Here is a 23,664-nt window from a genome sequence, read left to right on the forward strand (position 1 = left end):
CAAGAAGGCCTCTTTGAAGAGGAATCACTTGAACAAAGAATTCAATGAAGTGAGGAGGCCAACCATGGGGAATTCTACAGAAGAATATTCCAGACAAGCAAAAGTAAGTGCAAAGGCCTTAAATAGGAATAAGCTTGGCATTATGGAAGAAGAACAGGGAGGCCCATTTGGCTGGAGAAAAATGAATGAGAGGAAAAGTCATGAGAGATGAGGCTAAAGGTCACAAGAAGCCAGACCATGTAGGCCATGGTAAGGTCTTAAGGGAAAGTGTTAAACTATTCCATAAATGTATTTGCCAGACAGTATATATGGTATGATCTATTTGTGTAAACGAAAGGATTGTGTGTTACACACATACTTATCAAGGTCTGTAATCACTCATCCAGAATTTTGGGGACAAGTCAGTTTTGGAAATTAACAATTTTTTGGTTTTTAGAAAGGTAATATATGCTTATACCATTTAGTGTCTAACATTCCTGCAACAGTCTTGGGATAGCACCCTGTCATCAAACGTTAATATTTCTGCAACAAAACACATACTGGATAAACAAACAGTATAAATACCCCCATATCAGGTCAGCCTTTTGGTTTTCAGACCTTTTTGGATTTCAGAATTGCAGATAAGAGATTGTGGATTTGTACTTGCACTTGTGTAGAAAACTTCTGGGAGCATCCCAAATGATTATGAACAATGAGATTATTGGAGCAATGCGATGGGATTGGTGGCATAAGTACCTTCTATTCTAAATACTTTATACTGTTCTTGACTTCTGAACTTTTTTTTTTTTTACCATATATTAGTTATGTAGTTGAAGTAACACTAATTTAAATTAAAAAATAAAATGTGGATGCTAATGTTTTTATTCATGTAGTCTTTGGGTAGTCAACAATATGGATGACATTAAGGGAAAATATTTTAAACACAAATGTAATAGAAAAGATTTTGAATATGCATTACAAAATTGCTTCTAAATTTGAGTGTTACAGTCATGACATTCAACTTCTATTGTGTCCGCTGTGTGCTTTTTGGATTTTCACCTTTTAAATATATTTGTGGACTGGAGAGAGTCATAGTATCAAGATGATTTTGTAAGGAGTAGGAAAATTCTAAAATTCAGTATTAAATGTATTTTTAAAATTTATGGTAAATAGTATTTCCTCATGTTTCAGGAAGTTTCTTCTGTTTTCATGTAGAACATGGTCCATTCTCAGGACTTGTGGTTGTTTCTGTTTTGTTTTTAAAGCAAATCTGTGGGGGTTTTGTCTGTTTTGATAACAGGATGTCATGCTTGTGATAAATACTTGCCTGAAAGAGATTTATAATATACAAGCCCCTAAAATATTTAGACATTTTTAAATTGCAGTTTGCAACCTACCTATTTCCTAGCACTCTCCCCCAACAAAAATTCAGAGAGATGCATTTAACAGACGCCGTGTTTCATGGTGAATGTTATTGGCTGTGTGGCTGAAAACTGTAATTAGCCATGCCTCACTGATTCATACATGAATCGTTTTGAGGTTTATTATTCCACTGGAATGTTAATGAACATGAATACAAAATACTTTGAGAGATTTTCTTTTTATCTTTGCAAAGTACATATGGTAAGGGGAAAAAATCATTTAAAATAATTAATGAAAAAATACTTGGTGTATATAACTAGAGCCTTGATTTTTTTGAATAGTAAATAAGATTGTATAATTTATTGGAGCCTCTTCTTTATGAAGCACACAGTGACTTTGAATACACTAATTAATAAAGCTTCAGGACCCCTACCATGTAAATTTTAATAAAACCCAGGAGTCCTAATTTTTCTGACCTTTGCTCTAGTTTCCAGATGAGACACTGGCTGACTAAGATGCTTCTACATCTTTGAAGACAGAATGTCCATGAAACCGACATTCAGAGTTCAGGTGTCATTTATGAGTAGCATTCTCTTATGAACCTAGTTGAAAATAAAAGTAATTTAGAAAAAATGATATTTCAGCACTGCCTTAATCTAGGAGGGATTTTCTTCTTGAGCAAATTAAACCAAACACAAACTGGAAGTATGACTTAACTGGGCCTGCTTCTGCATTTAGGGTCACCAAAGCACACTGTAAATGGAAATCAGATTGCATTAGAATCCAAGAACAAACTCTACTTTTGACCTTTAGAAAGCTCATGATGTATATGCCCACAAAATAAACAAAATAATTTCAAAGCAAATTCGTTGAGTGCACCTGACCTTTGAAACAGAGCAGATGATGTTAATCAGATTTGTACAACTTTAATCTAGCTCAGGCTCCATCTCTCCATGTAGTTTTTAAATATCATAAAGAAGAGTCTCACAAAAGGGAATCTTTCAAATCAGAATAGATTTAGAAATGGAACAGCATGTATGACCTTGCTTCAAACAATGAAGTATAACTCAGACATATAAGCAAGTGAGCACTATGACCATAAACCAATATACTGTGCTCGTGAGGAAAAATGACTTTTTAAAAATATTAACCTAAGCACATTGTAGGCAGCTTCTCAATATTACAATAAAATATGGCTTGAGTCCTGATAATGTATGAAGTACCTTTGGGAAACTTTGAGTAGAAAATGGCTTGCATATTATAAAAAGGTGTTCCATCTGATCACTGCATCTGTTTTTGCCCAGCCATATCATTTCTGCATTTGGGACTTCAAATGTTTGAACCATGGCCTTTCTAGAATAGCCTGTTAAGTAACTTGGTAGATGTATGCTTGTCTTCCCAGGATTGCCTCCTTTGGGTAACCAACCCTGACCTTGTAACAGAGTAATCTTTCTCAATTCAGGTGGCTCTGATGGGGCTAACCACATCTGTTCCTGCCCAAAGAGGCAGGTGAAGAAGGTGTTCAGAGAAAACAGGCTTGATCAAAGTACTCCAAGCTATTTGGCCACGTGATTTCTTCAGAGATGTGCTCATGGCCCAAGCTGAGCCAATTCCTTCAGACAGTTTGTCAGAGAGACCACGAAGGACGGTCCCCCCTTTTCCGTGATCACAAGCTGTAATGGTAGCTGTGTGGGGCTGCTGGTTATCTTGCCAGCTTAGGAATTAAGTCAAACAGGGGTAAACAGAGCTTAGAGGTGAAGAGAGATGAAAAGAGCCCGGGTGGTATTGCATGCCAGATTCCAGTTTTACCTGAAGCCACCCCTTAGACTTGCCAGTTGAATGAGACTTGTCTTATTTAAGTTGGTTTGAATTAGTTCTTTGTTACTTGCAGCCGAAGGAGTCATAGCTAATTCGTAAAATTTAGCTTATAGATAAACTCTTAAACTACCCAGAAAAGGAAAGTGAAATGAAAGAGATAATGAAGTTGCTTTAGAAGGCAAGAAATCCAAACACACCAGCCCCTGCTCTACCCGCACCAAAACTGTGCAAGAACTGGAGATGTTTAGCCTAAAAAAGCGAAGACTCAAAAATAAATAAATTAAATTTAAAATGTTTAAATAAAAGTAAAGAGAACGCTCAAAATGTTCTTGCTGGGCTCAACCATGTGAAGGTCTATTTTGTGAAAAGGGTGTTGGATTCATTCTGTAGAGTTAAATCTCAGACCCACAAGTGCTTGTCACTCAGAGAAATTTTCTATTCAACATGAGGGATAACTTTTCTAACAATGAAAGCTATCATAGCAAACATAATGTGACCATCTACCAGCAACAGCACTTCTTCTTTTGCTAAATAAGAGGTTGGACAAAGTGACATCTAAAATCCTGTCCAACTTTGTGATTCCTTGATTCAGTCAAAGTTTGGTCGTGATGATTATATTTGTAATTTATCATAAAACACCTCAACCTTTCAGCAAATCACAAATCAATACAAGTCAATCATATAAAAGGAGGCATAGAGGAAGGAAAGTGTCAGGCAAGATTTCCTAGAGGGGATGATACTTGCACAGTTTTAAATACAAATGGGACTTGGTTTATATCACACATACCATGTTGAAAAACTCTGATTCTTTAAGAAACTATTTGTCCCTGTAATAGTTTATTTTAAAATACGTAAATACATGTATAATGACAATATATTAAAAGTACTATAAATAAATAATTTCCCATGTCCTGAGTATATTTGTAGGCATATAGCTAATAAGCATTAACACAGCAATGTATTCTAGACCCTCTCAGCCAATGAATATGAGTCCCCATTATTGCACTCTACCATTCAACTTTGAGTTGAGATTGTTCTATAATACATATTCTTGCATCTCTTTTTACTAGTATTTTGAGTACTGGAAATTTATCTTGTATCTTCAAAAGCATCTTTGACATGCAGTGCTTAACAATACATAACTAAGTGACAGCACCATGCTAAAATGCAAGTATTATAGAAGTTCAGGGTGCCTTCAAGAAGTGTTTGAGAAGACAGAATCAGGCAAATGGGCACTGAAAGATATCCTTTGGCATTATGAAGGGCAGTGTAAACACCACTGCAGCCAGGAAGATTCAACAAAAATGTTATGAAAGCTACTTAGAAGAAATTATTGGGAGAAGGCACATCATGATGTAAGGGGTTTTACAGAGAGCAGAAGTGTAGTTGCCATGTGAAAGGCTGGAACAGATCTGCATGGGAACAAGGATAAGAAGGTCCAGGATAGTGCTGATCACAGTAGCACTCCCATTTTCAGGGATGGAACACCCCATCCATCTCCTGCCTTCTCTCTAAAAAGGCTTTGTGAGTGCTGCAAACCAAGAGGGGAAAGGCATTCAAGACAGAGAGAATAACACGTGAAAATGAAAAGAAATGCGAAACAGGCATTTTAGAGAACTGTAAGTGGTTTAATTTTACTCAAGAGGAGGATATGGTAGAGAGGGTAAAAATGACACTGGAAATGTAAGCAAAAGTCATGTTATGAAAGGGCTGATAAAATTCTCTAGACCAAGGGCTTGACCTGCTAAGGAATGGGGAACCAATGTTTGGCTTTAGTATACAAGTGGTATGATCGAGTTTGAATTTTAGAGAAAAATCTTTCTAGCAGCACTGTGGAGGCTTATTTGGAATGGGATATGACTCCAGGAAGATCAGTGAAGAGGTCACTGTTAACAATTAGACAATTTTTTTGACCTGTCAAATTACTAAATAATAATGATAAAAATTAATAATAATACCCCAGTAGCATAATAAGTGGGTAAATTTCCCAAAAGCTATGCAAATCAAGTAAGAACTTTTTTTTTGATTAACAAAAAGGTCATACCCTCTGACCCAATCATGCTATTTCTAGGAATCAACAGTAAGAGAATAGAGGTGCAGACAAAAGTATATGATCAGTGATATTTCTTCCCACAGCCTTCTTTCTGAAAAATTAGAAATTATTTTAATGTTCAACAAAGAAGTAATGGTTAAATAAATGAAATATGTCACTGTCATTTAAAATATTTCTAAAAATGTTGAATGATATGGATAATTGCCCAGGAAATAATATTAAATGAAAGTTCAGAGAACAGAATTAAATATATGGTATAAGTTCACTCTTCAGAAAATTATATACATTTAAAAACTGGGAAACACATAAAAATGTAATTGTACTTATCCCCAGGTGGTGGAATTATTGATGATTTTTATATTCATCTTTCTATCATTTTGTATCTTTGGTTTACTGTCATGAACATGTATTACTCTTGCAAACAAGTGTTAGGTTGAATCATTTGAAATTGCCTTCTATGGACTGAATTGTGCCACACCCCCATTCATATGTTGAGGTCCTAACCCCCAACGTGATGATACTGGAAATCAGGTCTTTGAGAGAATATTAGGTTTAGGTGAGCTCATGAAGGTGGGGCCCACATGATAGGATTGGTGCCCTTATAAGAAGAGGAAGAGACCACCACGGTACTATCTCGCTCCTTTTTTCTCTCTCTGTCTGTGTGCACCCAAAGAAGAGTCATGTGAGCACAGTGAGATTGTGGCCATCTACAAGCCAAGGAGAGATCCTTGCCAGAACCCAGCCAATCTAGCACCTTAATCATGGACTTCTAGCCTTCAGAACTGTGAGAAAATGAATTGCTGTTGTTTAAGCCACTTAGTCTATGGTATTTTCGTTATGGCAGCTCAAGTTCACGAATACACTGCTGAAACTGACTCCAAAAAAATGTCAATTCCATATGACTCAACCTATTTAAAAGAGAAATCAAGCAAGAGATAGTCATTGGAAATGCCCTTGAAATGGATGCTAAGGGTCAGAACTAAAGCAATAACAGTAAGGATGAAAGATGCAAAGGATATTAAGATAGTAGAATCTGTAACTTGGTGATTGATAGGATTGACAGAGTGAATAAGAGAGAACATCTAGAAAATGAATCTAAAGCTTTTACACTAAGAAACTGGGTTATCACAATGGTATTATTCAAGACAAGGAATATTCAGAAAAACCTGTTTGGGAGCTAGCCTCTAAAATGGCCCCCAATAATCCCTACCTGCTGGTATTCACAACTGTGAGTACTTCCCTTCCTCATGTACAGCTTGGTCATTATTCTACCTCATGTATAATACTGCAGAAATGAGCACACCACTTCAGAGGTGAGCACTCACTCCCAGAGAAGCCAGCTGCCATGTTGTGAAGGCACTAAAACAGCCTATGCAGAGGTCCACATGTTGAAGAACTGAGGCATTCAGCCAACAGCCAACAAGGAACCGAGGTCTGGCAGTGACAACAACGAGAGAGATTGGAAGCAGATCCTCTAGCCCGAGTCAAGCCATCAGTCACCTGCAGCCCTAGCTGACTACTTGACTGTAACCTCATGGGAAACTCTGAGCCAAACCACCCCACTAAGCTCTGCCTAGATTCCTGACCCACAAAAACAGTGAGATAATAAATGTTTGTTGTTTTATGGTGCTAAGTTTTGAGGTAACTTGTAACATAGCAACAGATAACTAATATGACTGGATTTGATTAATTTGCTGATCTAAAGAGCTGAATATTCCTTGAGGGCAGGAGTCATGTCTTAATATTTAAGGCCTCTTGTTGCATACAGCACATGGTCTGTGTTCAACAAATATGTTGCAACCTGAAAAGGTAGAAAGAAAACTGGAGAAGCTGGCAAAGTACTTTGGACACATCCTGATAGGGACCCAATAAAGGGTCATGAGATATAACCATTCAGGATAAAGATTTGTTTGAAACAAAATGTGGTAATGACTTTATTTCTTGATACTGCTTTAAGGACTTGTATTGCTTGTAAGTGTATGTACTTTAATAATCTTACGTGCTTCAGAAGTCCATAAATCCAAAATGACTCCAAATTGTAGAGCTCTAAACATGTAACAACTGATTGATCCCATTAATGCTTGGACACTTGTCAGAAACAAGGAGAAATAGAATGCAATGGACTGAATATTTGTGTTCCTCCAAAATTCATATATTGAAATCCTAACTCTCAATGTGATGTTATCAGGAAGTGGGGCCTTTGGGAGGTAATTAGGATGTGATGGTAGAACTGTCATGAATGGGATTAGTGCCCTTATAAAGGGACTCCAGAGACCTCTCTAGCCCTCTCTTTCCATCATGTGAGGATACAAGGAGAAGTTGGTAGTCTGCAACCTGCAAAAAATCCTTACAGAACCCGATCATACTGGCACCCTGATCTCGGACTTATAGCCTCCAGTATTGTGTGAAATAAATTTCTGTTATTTATAAACCACCCAGTTTATGATACTTTGTTACAGCAGCCTGAACTAAGACACAGAAGATGTAATAAAGAGAATCAGTCCATTTAAACCGGGGTATACAGACCATGATGTCTGGTCTCTAGTTTGGTACTAAAATATCCCATAATAATCCCACAAACACCCCTCCCCCAGATTTTACAAAACCAACTCATATTCTTTTCATCCCAAAGCTCAGTGAAAAATAGAAGGAATTTGTGAATTTCTGGAACACACCATATGCCTGATGAGAAGGAAATCAGCAAAGTCTGGGGTGCTCTTCAGAGATCACTTTATTAAAAATTAAAAAATGAGGGGCTTCCCTGGTGGCACAGTGGTTGAGAGTCCTCCTGCCAATGCAGGGGACACGGTTTCGTGCCCCGGTCCGGGAAGATCCCACATGCCGCGGAGCGGCTGGGCCCGTGAGCCATGGCCGCTGAGCCTGTGCGTCCAGAGCCTGTGCTCCGCAGCGGGAGAGGCCACAACAGTGAGAGGCCGGCATACCGCAAAAAAAAAAAAAAAATTAAAAAATGAAAATCTCGCATCCTATCCAAAACTACACAAAAAGTTCACAAGAAACGTTTCTATCTCTGGATAAAACCACAAAAGCTGAGAAAGAAGAGGCAGGAAGGCCAATGAGTTAATCCACTGCCCATATGAGGAGGGATTGGATCTTGCAACTCCGTCATTTACTAGAATCTAGTTCCATTTGATATCTCCTCAACGACCCAACTCTCATAGCTCTTGCTTCAAAGACTACCTAATTAGGTACAGCAAATAAGAATTTCCCTTCCAGAGCATGACTGTTTTTTCTTTATTTTATATCATTTCATAATTCACTTTGATAGTCCTTGTACTACGTCCGTATAATTTGCATCTTTCAAACATTGGAAGATAGCATTACCATGTACATTTCATTTAACTAAATTGTAGTCTGGCAGCTTTTACCTCTTTTAAAAAGAGATAGCGGACTTCCCTGGTGGCGCAGTGGTTGGGGGTCCGCCTGCCGATGCAGGGGACGCGGGTTCATGCCCCGGTCCGGGAGGATCTCACATGCCGCGGGGCGGCTGGGCCCGTGGTCCGTGGCCACTGGGCCTGCGCGTCCGGAGCCTGTGCCCCATGATGGGAGAGGCCGCGGCAGTGAGAGGCCCGCGTACCACAAAAAAAAAAAAAAAAAAGAAATAGCAAGAATATCTTTGACCTTATATCTTAACCGTAATTAAGATATCATCTCCAGTGTTTTCCTCTAGTAAATCAATAAGTAAAATATGAATTGATACAACAAATTCATTCATACTGAAAAGCAAATAACGGAGTATTTTTCATGCTTCTCTTGCAGTCAAACAGAAGGACTACTGGCTGTGTGACCTTTAGAAAAACATTTAACCTTTCTATGCCTTTGCTTCCTAATCTGTAATAGGATAATGGTTCCTATCCTTATGATTGTTGTGAGGATTAATTGAGATTATGTGACTCTCTCCCTACAACACAGGTATTATTTGTAATATCTCTCAAGTATGAATAGAATTATTTGGACTTCCTTTTACAAAAGGAGTTCATATTATTTCATTAGTGCCTCATCACCTAAAATAAGCATTATAAAAGCGGTTTATCTGTTAAATTCTTTTTAGATTTTGAGTTATTAGCAGCTGCTGAGTTGCAGCATCCCAAGATGCAGTGGGCAACACCATGATAGGAGGCATACAGGAATATACATGTATGCACATGTGTGTGACTATGTACATGTGTATATATATACGCACACACATTTGCATATATGCAAAACACCAACAACGGTATGTGGTAAAGACGGAGATATTTATATTGAGGTAGATTATTTGTATATTTATATATTTTGCTGTTCTGGTTTGAAGAAGACATGGTTATTCCTGTATACAGTCATAGCTGAGAAAAAAAATGGTTCATCTTAGCACCTATGAGCTGCCTTTCTGCTGCCAAAGCAGCTATTGCAGACAATTTATTCTTTTGCCTCTTCTCTTTACAGCCTTATTTCCCACTTCCCTGAAAGAAAGCTTGAGCTAAACTCATGTGAGGCAGAAGAGTAAACTAAAACAGCTCAGGCTCTGAAGCCCCTTTGATTTGCCTTCAAATCCAAACCCTGCTACTTCCAGCTATGAAACTGTGGCTAAGTTACTTAATCTGAGCTCAGTTTACCCTTTCGCAAAATGGGAATAAAGAGACAACCCACCTCCATACACTTGTATCAAGGATTAAATGAAACAACATATGTACAGCAGAGTGCCGAGCACACAGTAAGCCCTTAACAAAATGGTGGTGGTGGTGGTTATTGCATGAGACAGAATATAGGCTCCAGCTGTTGTAATGAATAAAAAGACCCAAATATAACACAGGCTTAAATAAACAAGGCAGAATTATATTTCTTGTCACTCAGCACTGATACAGAAACTCTGTGGCACCAGAGACCCAGGCTCGTTTTATCTTGTCGTTTTGCGTAATGAAGTGGTAGCTTCCATCTCTGAGTCCAAGATGGCTGCTCCAGCTCCTGCCATCCTACCCAAACCTCACAAAGGAAAGGTGCAAAGAGGTTGGGTAGTTATTTGTTCATTTATTTTTCTAGCTATATATATATTTTCTAATAAAATTATTTTATTTTATTTATTTATTTTTGGCTGCGTTGGGTCTTAGTTGCTGCATGCGGGCTTTCTCTAGTTGTGGCGAGCAGGGGCTACTCTTCATTGTGGTGCACATGATTCTTATTGTGGTGGCTTCTCTTGTTGTGGAGCACAGGCTCTAGGTGCACTGGTTTCAATTGTTGTGGCATGTGGGCTCAGTAGTTGTGGCTCGCGGGCTCTAGAGAACAGGCTTAGTTGCTCCATGGCATGTAAGATCTTCCCGGACCAGCGATCGAACCTGTGTCCCCTGCATTGGCAGGCGGATTCTTAACCTCTGCTCCACCAGGGAAGTCCCTGTAGCTATATATTTTTCTGTAATAAACCAAAACAAAAAGTGACATAAAACAGCAATCATCTCTCATGATTTCTGTGTCACAGGAATTCATGAAGGGCACAAGCCAGGCTTGTCTCTGTTCCACAATGTCAGGAGCCTCCTCTGGAGAGAATCAAATGTTGGGGGTGACTTAGTGGCTGAGGGCTACAGCCATCTCTAGGGCTTCCTAACTCACATGTCTGACAGTTGATGCTGGCTACCAGCTAGGACCTCAGCTGAGTTTATTAGCCAGAATACTTCCACATGGCTTCTCCGTGTATCTGATTGGGCTTCCTAACTGTATCGTGGCTGGGTTCCAAGAGAGACCGATTCAAAGAGAACCAGGTGGAAGCTTCACCTTTTTATGACCTAGTCTCAGATGTCAAATAGCATCACTTCCACCACAGTCACAAAGTTGCCCAAATTCAAGAGGGAGAACATAAACTCCACCTCTCAAAGGGAGGAATGTCAAAGTCACAGTGCAAAAAGGATCATATGGGATGGAAGAATGTAGTGGTCATTTTTAGAAAATGCAATCTGAGACAATCAGCCTGTGAATGACATAGCAACTTTATGGTAGCTATTATTTGTTCATTCATACTTTCAACTGATATTTTTTAGTGCCTCCAATATGTGAGGCACTGTTCTAGGTTCTAGGGATATGGTGGTGAACAAAACCAAGTCCCTGCCCTCATGGTCATTATATTCTAGTGGGAGAGACAGATAATAAACAAATATATAATACACCATTGGGTAGTGATGAGTGCTATGAAGAAATTAAAACAGAGTAAAGATATAGAAAACGACAGCAGGTAAATGTTATGTAGATAGTATGGTAAAAAAAGGAATTTCTGAGGCGGTGACATGGGCACAGGGACCTGAGTGGTCAGATGGACCAGCCAAGCAGGAGCTAGGAAAAGAGCATTCTAGGCAGAGGGAACTGCCCAAGTAAACATGTGAGGTGGAATACACTTGGCTCTTCCCAGTATAGCAGTAAACACATGTGACTGGAGTATAAAGATTCTGTAGATGGGAGTCAGAGCCTACCAACAAGAACTTTTTTTTTAAAGCTCATTCTGGCCACTATGTGAGAGAGTAAGAGTGAAAGTAGAGGTTATTCTAGTAGTCCAAGCAAAAGGTGGGAGACTAACCCTGGAGGTGAGAAGATGTAGCAGATTTGGAATCTGTTTGGAAGGTAGGGGCAATAGGACTTACTGATGGACTGGATGTGGGGTGTGAAAGAGAGACATAGAGGATGACTATTAGGTTTGAGGCTCTGGTTTGCAATGGAAATCTCCCCAGCATATCAGAGCTAGAGGCAGTATCATACAGTGGTTCATATGGCTTGATAGAGGCTCAAGGTCAAAGCATAAAGACTGAGACGCCCCAGCAGTGACCTTGAGTTCCTCCCCTTTCCACCAACCAAGGTCTGAACCAGCCCCACACACTGAAGTTTAGCAGGGAGGGAATTAAGCCTCTCAGATGAGGAGAGAAGGAAGCAGAGGAGTGGGCCAGGAGTGTAGAGGACTATTTTTGCAGTAACAATGGCACAAAGGAATCAGGCACCCCCAGAGCAAAGCACAATGGAGCCCCACGGAAATCAGGCCTGGTAATTCCCTCAGAATCATAGCCTTTGCTTCCTTTATGCCAGACACCCAGTGGGCGCTCCGTAAACACCATTGACCACAAAAATGATGTTGTTGACTGGGCAGCAATGCCACTCATTTGACCAGTTATTTATGATCGTTCAGCTGATTTCCCACTCTGGTAATCGTCTTCAATTTTACTGCAAACACAACTAGGGCATGCCAACACAAGTGCTTTACCACCACAAAAATACATCTTACCTCCTACTGGATGCCTTTGTGCAGTAAATTTGTGGCTAACAGACCCACTATCAAAGTCCCTGGCAGTGTTCTCCTGCATCGCCTGCAGATGAAGACAGTGGTAGGAAAAGTCAATAGACTGAGGTTAGCCCTACCAGTGTAGGATGGAGTCTACATTTTCTTCTTAGCAGTCTTAGTCCGCCGACTTCTTTCCCACCATTTTATTATAACCATATATATATGGTTTTTTTTTTCATTTCAAATACCAAATCTCAATTGATGTAGATTGGCAGTCTTACTATTTTTGTGCTCTCTCTCTCTCTTTCTTCTTTTATGTTTCACACTCAAGTCAAACTGAGAAAAAAGGTTTGAAATTACATCCTTATTCAATGTCATACAATTAAACCTTTTTTTCTTCAGAATATCTATTTTTCCCTTTCCAGATTTCCCCCTAGTGTTTATTTCTTCAGTATACTTATGGAATGTTGTTTCTTGATGTCAAAAAATTTTGCAACTTCGATCCTACATATATCATTACCTTTCTCGACCAATTGTAACTGATGGAAAACAGAATAAACAAGTGCAAATCCAAAAGGCTGGCTTCCCTTTGTGCTACAGTGCACCCACCCATCTCCACTCCAACTCCCTTAATTCACATAACCAGGGAAAGCAATCTCCTAATAATAATTCCAGAACACATTTCAAACAAGAAAAGAATTGTGAATTCTCTAAATCATAATATCTAGGACCAAATGGGAAAAAATTGGGGATAATCCAAGTACTCTCAATTAGCACAGCTAATCAATATTTGATTTATATTTCTTTGAGACATTTAAACTATAGATTTCCTCCCTACTTTAGAGATCTCTCAACATAACTTTGCAAAACTACCCTACGTGTGACTGATGATCTCAAGTATTTCTCCTGGATGGATGGTCTAAGTCTTTTTTTCCTAGGGCTTCACTAGTCCACCTTTAACTGTTTTTGGTTTTATTTTTAGGTCCATAATGAAGGAATACCTGTCTCATCAAAATTGATTTATTAAATATTTGTGAGTGAATAAATAACTTACTGATTCTCTAATCTTCGAGACTGAAGGCTTAGTGGTTTTCACAAATTGAGACTCTAATCCTTACCCTCTTCTTACTTTCCTGCTACCTAAGAAGTAACTCTTATCAGCTCTACTAAACTCTCATTGCCATTTAAACCCTGCGTTTCAATTTACGTATTAGTCGCATGTCAAAATAATAGCAAACTAAGAAAGAAAACACAGAATCAAAGTACAATTTCCATAAACTGTTGTAGTTTTTAAACATGTCCACGATGTTTTGATGGACTGGCCTTGTGACTGACTTCCAGCAAAGAAAATATGCAGAAGTGTCTGTGTGTGACTTTCAAGATCAGGTCATAAAAGTCATTGCAGCTTCCACCTTGCTCTCTCTTGGATTACTTCCTTGGGAAGAACCCAGCTGCCATGTCATAATGACACTCAAGCAGCCCTTAGTGGAATTCCAAATGACAAGGAACTGAGGCTTCTTGCCAACAACCATGTAAATGAACCATCTTGGAAGTGCATCTTCCAGCCCCAGTCAAGCTTTCGAACAACTGCAGCCCTGGTCAATGTCTTCATTGCACCATCGTGAGAGACCATGAGCCAGAGCCACCCAGTAAAGCTGCTCCCTAATCTCTAACCCACAGAAGCTGCAAGGTGATAAATATTTATTGTTTTAAGCTGATAAGCTTTTGGATAATTTGTTTTGCAGCAATAGATAACTAATATACTGATTATTTCACTGATGCATTACCCTCTTCCCCATTTTATCTTACACTGGTAACTGTTATCACACACTTAGATTTCTGTGAGCCCCTCTAGTCATGACAGATGATTATGGCACAGAATATCAGTGCAACATTTAACTGACTCAAAAATATATGCAAATCTGTGTATTTTTTAAATTAGAAAATATTTTTTATGTATTGTCTCTCTGATAGAAAATACTTATAATAATAGTAACTATCATTTATTGGCTATGAATATGTGTGAGGCAATTATATTCATATATAATATATAATTATACATTATAAACTAAATTATATTTTATGTTACATATTATTATATTTATTATATTATAAAATTATTTCATTTCACAGCCTTTGCAACTGACATCTTCATCCCCATTTTATAGAGGAGAAAATTAAGACTCAGAGATGTTGAGTAACTCATTAATAAATGGCAGAGTTGGAACTCAAAGCCATATCTTGGAAGACTAAATTTTATACTCTTTTTGTTATGACCACAAAAGATTCATATTTTAAAATTTTCACCTGATGGAAGAATAGCCCAATACTTATATGTGGACTTTGAATTTAAACATGTACCTTAACAGACAAGGTAACTCACAGTCTTCTGATAACACAGTAATCAAGAGCCTAAATTATTATATTATTGTCTTCATCCAGTTAGGTTATTTTTGCATCCTTGTTAATGCATTAGAACACATCAAATGGATGTGGAAACTGTTCCTCTTAGCTGCCCCCCGAATTTTCCTCTTGCAGGAGAAAAAATTCTTTTACATTTTAATGAGCTTACTGATACCATTATTTATCAATTTCATTCTCTATTACTCTCACATAGGCTATAAAAATCTTAGCAAATTGTTGGGAAAAATTAATTCAAACATCTATATCATTAAAGATAAAATAATGTTTCTTTAGAAATCTATCTCAATTTCTGAAAGAAGCTGTGTGGAAATACACTCAACCTTAGCCTCAATAGATGTTGTTTTCACCATCAAAATGATCCTTCAGTTAACTTAGGTCAAAATAACAATAAAAGTTGAGGTGATTGCTAGAATATTTTTTTTCTCAAACTGCTGTATTTTTTTTTCATGTCAAGACTGACAATTAGCAATGGTTTCCTACATTCACAGGTGAATGATTTTCTATAATTTCTAAAAGAAGTGACCCAAAATGAATTATTTCTAGATAGCTATATTACTCTGTTTGTTTCTCTAACTTCACATTTTCTTAATTCAGTCAAAGACTAAAGGGATTTTTAAATTTCTCAGCAGTGGATCTCATTGTCTTACATTTTTATTGATATGATTCTTCATAGTAGCAGATATTTTTCCTTTTATATTTTCAATTTGACATTCCAGACTGTTCAATTTGTTGAAGGACAGAAGGCTTAAGAAACACATTGATCTGTTTTTCTAAAACTGTGGAGCTCCTATAGTCTCCTTCTAAAACATGCATAATAAAAAGTACATCAGTATTTCTGGGAAAAAATTTTTTTCCCAATTTAGCTATTAGGCAATTTCTTCTACATTTTTCAGTACAAAAAAACCTTAACAACTGGAAGATCAAACCAGGAAAACCCAAATATTGCTTTGTAAATCCCTCTACCATTTTACTTGCAACAGGTCTTTGAAGGACCCTTACCATCTTACATCTTGCTATGGAATTATTTATATAAACACCTGTTTTCTTCCCCAGTACCTTATAATCAGCATATAGGCAGGGCTGTTCTTTCAGAAGTTTGGACCTTCTTTAGCTCCTAACTGGTATTATCTATCAAATTTAAAAGATCTTTTGTGATACTTTTAGCCCTGTAGGATTTCAGACACAATGTTAACCCAAAAAAGCAATGGAATTGGTCTCTATGTGAAACTTTTGAAATTTGTCACTTACTCATCCATTTTTCAAAAGTCTCTATGGTAGATTAAATTATTGGTTCCAATTCTTCGCTCTTCTCTGATAGAATTAACCACATAATTGTACATTTCTCTTTTGTACATTTCTCTTCCATTATGAGTGAAGCATACTTCTCTGCCTTGCTGATATCACATTTGGGTCATTAGCATACTTGCTTTGGCCAGTGAAATATTAATGGGGACCATAAATGTGCTTACACAGGTTGGCTTACCTCTTATATTCTTGTTATCCATCATGAGAGGAACATTCTACAGGTAGCTTCTGTTTCAAAGGAGGATGAGAGAAATGTAGAATAAATCTGGACTCAATATGAGGATTGGAAGCAAGGTCAGCTAATGCTGACCAAGCACAGTACAACCTTAGCCAAATGTCAATCCCTGAGCAAAACAAAATTAAATGCTTGCTATTGTGAGGCACTGAGATTTGGGATAGTTTGTTACACAGTGTTATTGCAGCAGTAATTGTCTATTACTATCTCCTCCCATTAGTTCTCATGTCTTTGTTGAAAAGATTAATGAGTTAATACACTTCAAGCCCTCAGTAAGTACTGTTTTCTGTCATTCTTTCTAGCTCTACATATGAATGTAAGCTATAAGTTGAGAGATATCAGACCCCAAATGTGCAGAGGTGTGTTGTCTGCTGCTCTGCCCAAGTAGTACCATCCACTCATACTCACAATATGGTGTAGTACATGGCACAGTTGATTTCAGAGACAAATGAATTTTATTACAGGAAAATTGAGATGTAGTACAGGAGAAAAAATCTAAGTCCAGCCTCAACTACTGAGAAGTAACTTTCTTAAAATCACAGGCAAACACATTTTGTAAGGGAAATGGGAGAGTCAAAAGATGGGCATTGATATGACTCCATCTAATTATTAATTCAGCTTCAATAATCTGTCTACAAAAAAGGAAAGGGTTCATTTCTATCCCAGCTGTGCCCAAAGATTTATCTCTATAGTTATCTCGGCATTATTTTAGAAGCAAAAATGTTGGAAACAACATAAATGTACAACAATAGGGAATTAATTAAATAAATTTTGATACAGATGTATAATGGGATAGTATAAAGCCTGTTGTAGAAAAATATGGCATAATATGTGAGTATACCCATTATATATTGCTTAAATGGAAAAAAAAGAGCTATAAAATGTTATTTGCAGTTTGATTCCATATTTTTTAAAAGCATACATTTAAAATGTGAAAAAATACTCAAGTTCATGCATTTATGAGAGGTGTAAATTAAAACTACATCAAGAACAATTTTCATTTATTAGATTTCCAAAGACCCAGAGTTCAATAACACATCATATAAGAGGTTAAGGGAGAAGATATACTCATCCATTGCTCATGAGAGCTATAAATTGCTGCAATTTTTATACAGGATAACTTGGCAATATCTACAAAAATTACAAATGTATATAACCTTTGATTCAGCCATCCAAATTCTAGAAATTTGTCCCAAGATACACTTTATTATTTTATTATGTGCAAAAATAAACACATTTTATTATGTGCAAAGTGACATATACAACAGGTATTATGGGTTGAATTGTGTCCCCCTCAAAATTCATATATTAAAGTCCTAAACCCCAGGTATCTCACAACATGACCTTATTTGGAGATAGGGCCCTTACAAGGTAATCAAGTCAAAATGAGATCATTAAGGCGGGTCCTAATCCATTATGACTGGTGTGAAAAGGGGAAATTTGAACACAGAGGCACACATAGAAGAAAGATTATGTGCAGAGACATAGAGAAAGATGGTCATCTACAAGCCAAGGAGAGAGGCCTGGAACTAGATCCTTCCCTACCAGCCCTCAGAAGGAACAGATGATGCCAGCACTTCAATTTTAGATTTCTAGCCTCAGAACTGTGAAACGATAAATTTCGATCGTTTAAGCCACCCAGTCTGTGGTGCTTTGGCCCAGCAGCCTTGGTAAACTAATACACAAGATTGCTCATTGTAGAATTACAAAAACAGAAGATTGGAAACAACCTAAATAACCATTAATTGGGAACTGATTAAATAAATTATTTATATATCTATATTATATTTATATATACTTATATATTGAACACTATACATCCTTTTTAACAGAGGATATTTTGTACTAATATGGAAATATCTCTAAGATAGATTGTAAAATGAAAAAACAAGTCACAGGACAATTTGAATATTAAGCTACTATTTGGCTCAGGGGGAAAAAGGAAAAAATATACATAAAGTTATTTAAATCTACTTAAAATATCTCTGCAAGAAGAGAGAACAGAGAACATTGGGGGACTCCATGGAAAGGAACTAGACAACTGAGGTTCTGAAGGGGGAAGATTTTTAATTTTCTAACATTTTTATCTTTTGAATTTTGATCCATGAAACTGATTCAAATACAATCCATGTGTATGTGTGCATGTATATACATATATTAGAGAAATTAATTGAAAAATATAAGCCTGTAATCTTAAGTCAGGGAGATAAGAAGGTTTTTTAAATTCTTGTCTTGTTTTTACTTAAAGTATTACCCTTGCAATTAGAAAAATCACTACATTTAAAAATATTATGTCATTTTAAAATAGGAACATACAGACAATAAGAAGAGGACTGTTTTGTTTTGCTTTGCTTTTTAATCAGCATGGTAGCAGGAAGTACATTAATAGAAGTACTTTAGGAAAAACCTGCCAGCCATATTTTGGCCTGAGAGACAGAAAACAAAAGCAATATTTAATAATTTTCATGGTTATCTTGAATTCCACTTGTACTCAGTCAGGAAGAATCATTTTCTTTCAACAGATAAAAATGCAACATCATAGCTTAATTCATTTGCTCAAAATATATAAACCATCATTCAGTAGGATGCCAATAAAATAAAGCCTACATGTGCCTACTCTGAAATTTAGTCTACTTAGAGCTAGTAATAGTCCACTACTATAATTAAGAAGAAAGATATGCCGTACCATCATGTGTAAAATGGCATAAACAAACTGTATCATATCTGAAAGATTGTCTCTCAGAGGAGAGAAATAAAACTGAGGGCAGGTAGTTGAGCCCTTATCAATTCATTAATGAAGTAGCGAACTCTTCTGTATAGCAGATAGCACCACAGGGTCAACCGAGCTAAAGCCAGCAGTGATACTATTGAACGTGAAGCAAAACAGCTCCCACAGGCATACTCTAAGATAAACCATGAAAAAGAAAGCTCTGAATTATGTGAATTTTAATGTTGACTTTGAAAAGATTTCATTTTTCTATAGGATTATCTAGGTCAGCAATAGACCTTTACAGGTTTACTAGTATTAAAGCAAGTAGAGAATTTACAGACCACGAGGTAAGATTGGTTTTGAATTACAGGTAGATTTACCATCCCAATTTCTTGAGTCAGATCCAAATGCTTCTCAGTTCTTCTTCTTTTCCCCCTACATCAATTGGGATAAAATTCTTGGCTCTACTTCGAAAGAGAAATAATACATTGGTATTTGATACTGGGCCTCCATGAGGAAAACAGAGCCAAAAATCATGTTTCCATAACTCCAAGTATTATAAAGAATGTTGAAGTATCTGGACAGTGGATACTCCCAGAAATCACCTTGGGCAACAAGATGTTTCCAAATGCCCAGCAAAGACCCTTTGTCATGGTTTTAAAACAAGTGTACAACTTTTTTGACACTCTTCCCTTAAGGGATGAGGGTCTATGTCCCCTCCCTGTGAATCTGCACTGGTTTCAGTGATATTGTACCCACAAGAATGCTGTGGAAGTGATGCTGCATAATTCTGAGGCTAGGTGAGAAAAGACCATGCAGCTTCTTCTTTGTTCTCTTAGGATGCTCACTCTGGGGAAAGCCAAGTGCCATGTAAGAAATCTGACTACTTCTGAAACCACCAGGCAGATGCCATGTGTAGGCAGTCAGGTAGACAGCCTTACTGAGCTCCTAGGCAATAGTCAACATCAACTGCAGCTGGGTGAGTGAGCCTTCTTGGATGTCCTGCCCAGATATCTTTGTCCCAGCTAACACCTGACTGTAATCACATGAGAGACCCCAAATAATAGCCCTTCCCTATTTCCTGACCCACTCAGTAATGAGCAAAATAAAATGATTATTTTAAGCTACTCACTTTGGGGGAAATTTATTATAAAGCAATAATAATCAGAGCACTACACAAACTACAACAAAATAGATAATGGTTCAGCCGTTTAATGTCTATAAAATCTAGGATCAGCAATCAACCTTCATTCTCTAAAAAGCACTTGTATCTTTCCAACCTGCTCTGATACTCCTGAGTTCTCAATATTCCATTGGTACTCAAATCTAGAGTTTAGACTGGGCTAGAAAAGATTGGGCTGAGATGCCAATAAGTTCAAGAACAATTGTTGGTCTCATTTACCAGCCAATAAAATTAATTATTCATGAAAGCTGAACGAATGCTACTTTAGCGAGAAGTCAGCACAGAGGAAGCCATCATTTAGGATATGCTCAAGGGTCTGAGAATATTGACTAGCTAGAAATATTTCACTTGCACAGACATTATTCTCACATCTTTTCTTATCCCTAAACATTTTCCATTCTCTATCTATATTATTCAAGGTCAGAATGAAGTTTGGGGATTTTTTTTATTGGCCCCAAAGCACAACCATTTCTAAGACTAATAACACAGGGCACATACAGAGATGGCAGAGTTTATGATAAAGCTTAGGTAATGGTCCATGGTTCATCCATATAACTGATTGTTGCAGGACATTTAAAGCCCCAAACCTAAATTTATCCTGCATAAAAGTGGAATGGTTAGATAGATTCAGTGAGCTTCACTTCTCACTTGATTTGCCAATGAAGCTAAGAACTTCCAGAGATGGGTGAGCATTTTTAAATGATAATTGACAAAGCACCTTGACCGCATCCATTTAGATAACCTCCACATGGCGTTCGTATGAACTCGGGAAAAACAGACTGACTGAATTTCACAGTTCTGGGTCCAGTTCACTCATGACACTTGTCTCATCATAATGATAAATTTTCAAGCAGATAAGCAGAGGAGCCATATCTGTGTCTTGGCTACAGAGTGATTTTAAGAATCTTCCCTGAGTTGTGATATTCTATATGAATAAAATGCACTGCTTCAAAGATGTTCTGTTGCAAAGAAAATTCAAATTCCTTCCTTCCAGACATTTTAATGATTTTCAGTCATCTAACCTCTTCTTAGATCACTTTCTCTATAATGTGAAATTCAAGTTACTGGTTAAAGAGATAATTCAAAATTATTCAAAAGAAGAGGTTAATCGAAATTATAAATCAGTTTTGGTAGTCGGAAACTTTCACATAAAGAGCCCTATATGATATCTATTACATGCTCATTACCCTTAATAAAATAAGTCATTTATTGGGTGCCTATTGTATGCCCTTGATAGTTGATGAAAGGTGGACGTATACTGTGTTTTCCTGACCCGCGTTCACTTCCCCTCATTCTGGCAACAGAACCCTCATTTTCACTAGGGAAAATTACCCTTCCTTCATTCATAGGCCATGCATTTTGCATGAGGTAGACCCCACCCCACCCCTACCATCTCCAAGTGTAGACATATGTATGATCCGGGTCTTGCCAATGAGAATACTGGAAGGGAGTAAGGGTATCACAAGTGGTGACTGATAAATAAACAGTTCCTTCATAGGGCTAGACACAGATGAGCACAGGATGAATTCCATGGAGTGTGGAATTCAGGGGAAGATGTGCGGAAAGGAAAGTAACTCAGTCTGCATTATGGAGAATAAGTTGTAGGGACCCAAGATAGAATAAAGGAGACAGGTGGGGAGATGGCTGTAGAAATCTCAGCATGTGATCATTATGTACTGAACCAAGGTTGCAATAATGGGGAAGGAAAGAAAAACTGTTAAGGAGGTAAGAGCTGGTTGCTGATTGACTGAGGAGAGGAGTGAGGGGAGGAAGAAGGAGACACAGGCTGCTTCTTTGCAAACCCTGAATTATGTTGTCAACATCTTGGAGTAGGACCCGTGTGGGGTTCTTTTCAGTATCTCTCACTTAGCGAGGCCTTTTTCGAATCCAATATAATGGGTTAAGAGCCCAGATTCCAAAGCCAAACAGCCTGTGTTTGAGTCCCAGCTCTGCAGATTACTAGCTGTGTGACTTTCGTACTTTACAACGCCCACAGTGCCTCGATTTCCTCATCTGCAAAATGGAGGAGATACCTGTACCTACCTCATAGCGTTGTTGTGGGTATTGAATGAGATATTCCATGTGTAATACTTAGGATAGTCCTGGAACACAGCAAGCACTATACAAGTGTTAGCTACTATTATAAATATAGTATAGTTTCAATAAATATTATAATAATCCCAAGCACATATATTCCAGGGGATAATAAAAAGATGTCTTTTGACATAATATTTATCTTGGTTATCTGCTCCTTGGTGCTGAAATTAAGAAAAATTACAAGCTACTTTCTGCATATATATATATATATATATATAATATTTTAACAAGAAAAAAAATGACAATGAAAAAATAACTGCTAACAGGCCAGAGTCAGACTGGGAAAAGCAGGAAGCCAGAAAGCAAAAGTTGAAGCACATGCTCTTTAATACCTTTATTTGTGGTCTGAAGCACAAAGTAAATTATACATTATTCTTATTTGCAGAAAATCATAAACAGTGAACAATAGATCAACAGTACAGAATAATCCAGAGACCTTGGAGAGGCACACAAGGTTAAGTGTGATGAGTTCAATTTACAAGAACATAAAACACACTTTGGGGAGAATACTATGAAGCACAGACATAAACTGAGAATTCTTCTAAAGAGCAAAAAGGCTTAAGAGGATTTGGGGGTGATAGTTTATAACAAATACACAAGAGCTTACAATGTGCTGCTAGTAGCAAGAAAAAAAGGCAGGGGAGGTAAATGTTCTAGAACAGTAGCAATATGAAATTACTGGAACTGAGAAAACAAAATAATACCATGCAGTAATCTAAGTTATCCCAAGTCATCCCATGATTTTCCAATTTCTGGTTTAGAAAAGTACCTACCTATAGATGAACCAGTTTTCAAGGCAGAAATAGAGACACAGATGTTGAGAACAAATATATGGGCACCAAGGGGGCAAAGCTGGCGGGTAGGGGGGGTGAATTGGGAGATTGTGGTTGACATATATACACTAATATATATAAAATAGATAACTAATAAGAACCTGCTGTATATAAAAAAAAAGAAAATTAAAAAAAAAAAAGATAAGTACCTAGCAATATCTCCCTCACTATCAAAATGTATGTCTTCATCTCTATATCCCTGAAATAGCAAGGAAACTTAAAAAAATAAGCCTGAGCAAATGGAAATATAAAAAAATAAGCCTGAGCAAATGGAAATAAACAGGACTCTTTTCATAGGGGAAATAGGGCTCCCAAATAAAAATTGTCCTTTAGTTTAAGGAATTGGGGTGAACAATAATACAGCACTATTAAAAACTAGTTAGCATCTACAAAGGTGATAGTTACTTCAGACATCA

General features: G+C 37.4%; 1 long non-coding RNA gene across 1 annotated transcript in view; it reads left to right on the forward strand.

Moving 5' to 3' along the window:
* LOC309828608 overlaps positions 1 to 23,664 on the forward strand; it is a 49,542-nt gene continuing 25,878 nt past the window's right edge. The window contains exon 1 of the long non-coding RNA XR_014297331.1: positions 1 to 103. This is a non-coding gene — a long non-coding RNA (uncharacterized lncRNA). The remainder of the gene's footprint in view (positions 104 to 23,664) is intronic.

This window comes from Grampus griseus (assembly GCF_964374135.1).
Source record: "Grampus griseus genome assembly, chromosome: 10".
Taxonomy (NCBI): Eukaryota; Metazoa; Chordata; class Mammalia; order Artiodactyla; family Delphinidae; genus Grampus; species Grampus griseus.